Consider the following 8,146-nt stretch of genomic DNA (forward strand, 5'->3'; position numbering starts at 1 on the left):
TGTCACCTTGCCCCAACAAACACAAAACCCAGCCAGCAGGGCCAGGTGGGGCCCATATGGTTTAAAAGTGGGCAGATAATGTGAGCCCTGAATGTGTTTGTCCACAGTTTAGTTGGTGGTCCCATCTGTGTTTGCCTACATTGGCTCAAGTGGGGACTCAGTGGGTTAGCTCACTATGCTGGCCAGTGGACAGAGGAGCTCGCTAGGTCACTACAGCGGAGCTTGTTAGCTCGCTACAGTGAAACTCGCTACAATGGAGCTCGCTAGCTTGCTTCAATGGAGCTTGGTAGCTCGCCACAGTGAAGCTTGCTGTAGCGAAGCTCGCAAAGTCCATACAGTGGAGCTCGCTACAACCTAGCTTGCCACCGGGAGGCTGGCTAGCGTAGCGAGCCAACCTACTTAAGCCAATGTGGGCAAACACAGCTGGGGCCACATTTTCTGCCAACTTTTGAACCATATGGGACCCACTTGGCCTTGCTGGCTGGGAAAGATGCTCAATGTTTATATGTTGGGTTTGTTTAGGTTTTTTTTTTTTTTTTAAGTCTTTTCTTCTGTGTGCTGACATTTAAACCTCTCTAATAACATCCAGGCTGAATGTGAATGTAAAAACGGCTTTAATGAGGTTAGTTTTCCTTAAAATCAAGAGATTTTTAGGAATTTAATAGTATTACTTCAGACCTCAACATAAGTTAAAAACAATATCAATAAAAAAGAAGAATTGGTTTTGATTTGGCCTTTGTTAAATGAAAATTAGAAAGCCACAAAATGCATTAAAAGTATTTTTTTCTTGATTTTAAAAGGAAACCACATCAGAGTCTAAAAGTTCCAAATTTATAGCTGATAAAAAGACAGTGTGACTTCATAATATTAAACAGGCCAAGCATACAATAAATACGTTAATTAAAAAAAGGTTTAAAGGTATTTTGTGATTTCATTGACTTTGCAAGGGAGTACATTGTAATTTGAGATGATACATATTAGCAACAAAACCAGTGTAGCTTTATTTATTATTCTAGTATAGATTGAAGTAGTTTGGTTATAAGGTGTAAGATAAGCTCCCCCTGTGGTCTCATCTTTATTATTAACATTATTTTCTTGGCTTAAATTTGTGTAAATATCTGATTTGAATTTGTAACCTGCGCCTTTTCTTTAACCTCACGTTCAATTTTACTTTTTATTTTTACATTTTACCTAGTAAGTTTGCTCATCCTGTTGGAATATAGTTTTTCCCCTTTTTATACATAGAATTTGCTGAAAAATAAACTTGATTTACCATAAAAGCTGCAGGAAAACATGGCATTAGACGTGGAAATATCCTAGCTGGAGGACAAAGTCATGAAAACAAAATGAAATAAAACCTGATCTTTAATTTGTATGGTTTGCATGCAAGCAAGGTTGAAGACGTGAAGATATTTCATCCTCCACGCAACAGAGTAAAGAACACAGCCAGTAAAATATGGCCGACCTCAGTACCTGTGCTCCTGCCTGTGTGTGTTTCTGTTTAGTACAAAGTGAGTTTTAGTGAGATCTGAGTGAGAGGACCTCAAAGCACAGTTCAAACAGACAGAGCCAGTAAATCTGCCAAATTGGGATTACAGCAATGGATTGGAAAAACTTTTGATGCTTCAGGAAAAAAAAATAAACCGCGACTCCTCCAAGCAGAGAGAAAGAAAATGAATGTGGGCTCGGCTTTTGGCTCCTCGGCTTTCCCCTCTTGGCTTCAGCCACATGAAAGAACCCACAGGACGTGAGCTTCTTCTGCTGTTTAACAAGGAAAAGTCAGAGGAACGCATTTCAAAGTGTGTGTGCTCCAGAACAGGACATCATGGTTGAATGCTAAAATCTGCTCAGCTTTGACCTTCCTCTCTGCTGCATAGCATTTCTTCCTCTTCCTTCTCATTGAGCGTAGCTCATTCTCTCCTGTTTAATAAGAATATCTGAGCAATACTGAGTTTGATTCTTTTGTAAAAGTTTAAATTACATTTTTGCTCAAAGCGGTTGTAATAATGGATGATTAGGCTAAGCAGATTACAGGTAGCAAATACATTTACTTAAACTTATTTATATTTTCATTGACTTTAAGACCCACTCTGAGGAAAATTTTGTTTTTTAGTGATTTTATTCATGTGGTCTTTTTATGATTAATCATGGAGGACATATACTTTTAATTTCTTTATTCAAATTGACCCTTTTCACAGTGACATCATACAAAATGACGACCGAGCGAATAGTGACTTCTGGTGTTCGGGTTTATAACGGCAAAGCTGACAGCTGAACGCTGTTTAACACACTTTAATGCAAATGATAAAAGATAAACTTACCAATTTCAACAGAAAAATGTACAATACTTATTTTATGAATGTCCTGCCGAACTGTATTTTAATTAACAGTCTTAGATTGTTCACAAATCTAAGTACAACTTTGAATAATTCATCCATCCATCCATTTTCTTGACCGCTTCATCCCTTTCGGGGTCGCGGGGGTGCCGGAGCCTATCCCGGCTACTGAAGGGCGAAGGCGGGGTACACCCTGGACAGGTCGCCAGTCTGTTGCAGGGCCTCAATCACACACCCATCCACTCTCACAGTCACACCTAGGGGCAATTTAGAGTCACCAATCAACCTACGAAGCATGTTTTTGGACGGTGGGAGGAAGCCGGAGTCCCCGGTGAAAACCCACGCATGCACGGGGAGAACATGCAAACTCCACACAGAAAGGTCCCAGCCGGGATTTGAACCAGGGCCTTCTCGCTGTGAGACAAGAGCGCTAACCACTGCGCCACCGTGCAGCCCAACTTTGAATAATCCTTTATAAAATAAATATTGTACAATTTTCTGTAACAATTGGTTAGGTTACCTTTCATTATTTATGTGAAATTGCTTTAAACAGCGTTCAGCTGTCAAGTTTGCTGTTCTAAACCATAGACATAAACCGCAAATCACTCTGAACAATCGCCGTTTTGTCTGACGTCACATGAAAGGGTCTATCAGGAGCTGGCGTCTGTAAAAAAAGCTTATTTGTGACACAGAAAAACAGTGGGCGGGGCACAAGCTCTGCTCCATTCCGATGCATCCACTTGTAAACAAATAGATCAACGAACGTCTTAGCTTTCCTCATCTGAGCTGGAATCTGGATCTAAACCGTACGGCTGTTTTTGATGCACTAGTAATGTTCGGTTGTGAGGGGCTGTAAGCTAGCAGGAGAACAGAGAGCTCTCACAACTCAGAGAAAAAATTCTAATAAAATACTGCCTCTATGTCCTAGAAAATGACACCTTTTTTATAAAACAATTTTGCTAAAAATGGCTTAATCATAATTGAAATAGATCAAAAGATGATCGGAGTGGGTCTTTAAATATGATTTATTTATGCAATATTTGACAAGAGACATCAAATCGTCTTCCAACAACACAACGTTTAACAATCCAGCAACCTGAGAGCTGAAAAAGTCGTTACCTGAGCAGAGATGAAACAGGACATAACTTCAGCTCTAATGGACTTTCACACTGACAGGACTTCATGTTGGGTTTGGTCTCAAACCTAACATCTAAACGGAGTAGAACCAAAGTAAAAAGACAGTTCTTTCTCACTAATCAGGACGCCGTCGTTGGGAGTATCATGTTTTATGTTCCTAGGTGTAAGCTCCTCCCCTTTTGGTTCTGCTGAGGCTGATGTGAGGACAGCTGTTCACCAGCGATGATCTGGGTATCGGGTTCTGAGAGTCAGAGAACAGCTACTGTGATTAAATGTGAAAAGAATGCTTCAGTTACACAACTCTCAGTTTTTATTAGTGACAACTGGTCTTTACATGACAAAATTCAAGTCCTTTGGGGATCACTTCATGTTAAAAAAAATGTGGCTATTTGTTAAAGAAAACAAGTGGAAGATGGGATTTCTAGAAGAAAGTGTTTTTACAGTATGTTGGAGTGTTTATTTAAAAAATCTGATGTTGTGTTGCTCTGTTATTTTCTAAGACCTTGTGTTTCCTCTCTGCTGTATTTCTTTGTGTCAGTGCCAGTGTTCTCCTGTGATTTCCCCAATATCTTCTCTGAAGTCCAAACAAACCTGTTGCTCTTTTATTTTGTAAATATGTATAAAGGTCTGCTTTAAAAAAATGTCTTTTTTGTTCTATTGTGGAAATAGAGTCACCTATATTCAGTATTTTTATTTTTACTGAAGTTGTAGCAGCAACAAAGAGTTGTTTCCTCAAAGATTTATCTGATTCCAGCTAAATAGTTTGGGCTCTCTCCCAGTATTAAACTAAAGGCAAATCAAAAAGCTTAAGAAACACAAACAAAATTGTTGACTTCAGACAAACGACCGTAACTTAATACATTCCAAGCATTCAATTTTTATAACAGTTGTCACTCAAAAACAGCGTCCAACCACTGAACCCACAAACCGCTGACTGATTCCGTCACAGAGACCACTGAACTATTTATCATTTGGTTTTTAACGACTGGTATGCCGGGCAATCGGAGAGTCTAACCATGCGTTCCGGTCATGCCAGAAATGGAAAAGGTTCATTTTAGAGGGTTTACTGCTAGAAAACAAGTAGATCAGGAATAGTTCACTTTTCTCAGGTCGTTAAGTTGTCCACGACGATCCTCATAAATCCTACATCAAACACAGTAACTACTATAAGATTAACTATGGAGTCTAATAACTAGTACTGTAAATACCATAAATTCTGTTTAAATTACCGTTTTTGATTGATTTGCTGGTTGATTGATTGACTAGTTTGTTAATTGATTGTTTGGTTGGTTGATTGTTTGATTGATTGGTTGGTAGGTTGGTTGATTGATTGGTTGGTTAATGGATAAATTGGTGGGTGCATTGGTTGGTTAATTGATTGTTTGGTTGGTAGGGTAGTTGATTGATTGATTGGTTGGTTTGGTGAATGGTTGGTTGATCGATTGATTGATTGATTGATTGATTTGGTTTATTTTAGTCAATTTCAGCAATAAAAACAAAAATAAAAAAATTAACAAATATCTAATATGTTGAGAATTTCATGAATTGATTGGAAAATAAAGAAAGGAGAAGAAAATGACTCAATTTCCTTGACAATATAATAATAAATAATACATACATAAATTTGTACTTATACATACAGTACGCATATTTGACACATTGAATCCATAAAAAACTATATATATATATATATATATATATATATATATATATATATATATATATATATATATTGGGCAGGACACTTGGAGTGACCCCGCCCCCTGCCCTTCCCTGTTGCTGACAGCTCTGTTTGCACGTTCACACACGAGCTTGGATCAATCCAGTCATACAGTTTTCAACCAGAAGCCAGCTCGGACGAGTCCAGGTGTGTTGATGGTTCATCATTCCCGCACTCCTCAGTGTGAGCGGTCCAGGGTCCACACAAGGAAGCGAAGTGGAGAAGAGAGGCGTTGGCACGCCCATTTCAGTAGCTGCCTCATTAATCTGAGCTTTTCAAGCATCCGCTTTTCTGATCCAACCTAATGCGAAATACATTTTTATATTTTATTTATACAGCCCAGTATCACAAAACAATTGCATCACTGGATTTCATACTGGGAATTTTGCAAAAGCAGAAAGTTAGTCATAAAATATTAACAATAACTGGTTGTTGCTAAACTTAACAGACTAAACTAAACTGGTTATCCCTGCCCTTGGACTCTCCTTCCCGGTAAAGAAAAACTCTTAAACAAAAAAACTGATTCCAGGAAAAAAGAAGAAACCTCAGGGAGGTCCACAAAGGAGAGATCCTCTCCCAGGAAGGACAGGTGATTTACCAGAACTAATATAATAATTAGATTATCCAAATCTACAACACATGTCTGAATAGAGTTCAGCCAGATAGGACTGGGGGACAGGTGGGGGCGTGGTCCACCGCCAAGTCGAGCCAGAAGCGTGGTCCACGGCCAAGACAAGCCAGAAGCGTGGTCCACGGCCAAGAACAGGAGCAAGGGCAATCCACCTGGAATCTGAACTATCTCCCGCTCCCCCGGAGGGGAGTGGGGAAGAGGAACAACACATGAATCACACTGCACCAAACAAAAGCATGGAGAACTAAATAGTAATAAAGATTAGAGGACAGAACCCTAGTGCACCGTACTTCACCCATCTTCTAACTTTTACCAGAAATAGAATTAAGAATACTCGAAAACTTGGTTTTAAATGTACAGTCTTTTGTATGTGAGGAAAATGCTTTAAGAACACGTTAAAAACATAACAAATGTTTTTATTGGAGTGGGTTTTTAAAGGTAATAAAACTACTTCAATTCAAGTACAGAATACTTTTCAAGTAACAAACATAAAGTTATTATTGATTTTGTGGGAAAACATTATAATGGACATTTTGAAAGATATAACTTAGAAGGTATGTCCTGGGTCTTCCTCGAGGACTCGGCACAGTGGGACATGCCCGGAACTCCTCTCCAGGGAGGCGTCCAGGAGGAATCCACTCCACCTCCACTACATCCTCTTGATGCTCTACTCCGAGCTCTCTCCTGGTGACCACGTTTACAACTCTATCTCTAAGGGAGCATCCAGCCACCCTACAGAAGAAACTCAGTTCAGCCTCTTATAGTCGGGATCTCATTCTATCAGTCATGACCATAGGTGAGTATTAGAACGAAGATCCACCGGTAAATTGAGAGCTTTGTTTTCTGGCTCAGGTCTCTCTTCACCACAACGGACCGGTGCACAACGGTGGACTTCGCTATAATCCACCTGTCGATCTTTCACTCCAGTCTTCCCTCGCTCGTGAACAGGACCCCAAGATACTTAAATTCCTCCACGTATAGTAGGAGCACTCCACCTACTGAGAGAGGTCAAACTACCTTTCCCCGATCCAGAACCATGGCCTCAGATTTGGGGGTGCTTCAGACTCTAATCCACTCAAATTTTATATATAAAGTACTTTTCATGCATGTGCAACACAAAGTGCTTTTCATAGTAAAAACATATTACAGCTTATAGACCGAACGCAAAAACGGCAATGTAGAAGACACACACAAATATAAATACTCAATACCAAACACACATAGTGAAGCATAAAAAGGATTAGAAATAGGATGCAAAGTAGAAATTACCACTTTGCAGTAAAATATTTTTTTCCAAGTAAAAATATAATTTATGATTCAACCTTGTACATCTTTAACGTGTAAAATGTTTGAAGAAAACTGTTTTTTGCATCACAGGACAGGACAGGACAAAAACGAGTTTTTGTTTTTATCGTAAATCTACAGAGACTAAATCACACAGTTTTATACCATCTTATCTTAACGAAAACCAGCAAAAAATGTGAAAATACGTCACATTTTTGCAAACCAATTTCCTTTTTGATCTTTTTTTATTTTTACATTCTTTCTTTCAACAACCACAGCACCTTTGTAAGCAGACTGAAAGACGGGGCAGTTTATCGTTTAGCAAACCTCAGATGAGCACCGGCAAAGACTCCTGGATTTCTGTCCAAGAAAAATAAACTGCATCCAACGTTTCCTGGTATGAAAAATGCTTCAGGAATGAGAGACTGTTTGACTAGTCTTTACTGGTGGAAGAAATTCCTTTTGGGCATCAAAATGAACTAAAAAAGGTTTGTTTGCCACTGCTTCTGGACAGCACAGCAGACATCCTGATGAACATCACCTGGTGAAAGCAGACTCAAGCCGCTGCGGGCCGGACCAACCCACTCTGGCCTGTGTAGCTCATCATGTTTGACATTTTCTAACATTGGGGGTTCAGGATGTTCTCTAGATGAAACCTACCAGTTTAAACAAACGGTGGAGAAAGAGCAGGTGCTGCAAGTCAGACTCAGAAGAATGGTGAACTCAGACCTTTGGATCGTGGTCATTCTAGACCAGAGGTCTGCAACCTGCAGCTCCAGATCCACATGTGGCTCTTTTATCTCTTCATGGTGACTAACTGAAAAAACATAAAATAAGTCATGGAGACTGCTGACCCAGCCATGTCGACCGCTAGCTCCCTGCTAATGGCTGCTTAACCAAAACTACCTAAAGAAAGCAAATAAACAAAGCCAACAAACTAAGACTACCAAGGTCCAACCCCAAACTAAAATAACTAAACCCAGCAATGTAAGACTGCTGAGGACAAAGAGGGGAAAAAGAACAAAAAGAAAATTAATA

Source organism: Oryzias melastigma, linkage group LG7, assembly GCF_002922805.2.
Source record: "Oryzias melastigma strain HK-1 linkage group LG7, ASM292280v2, whole genome shotgun sequence".
NCBI lineage: Eukaryota > Metazoa > Chordata > Actinopteri > Beloniformes > Adrianichthyidae > Oryzias > Oryzias melastigma.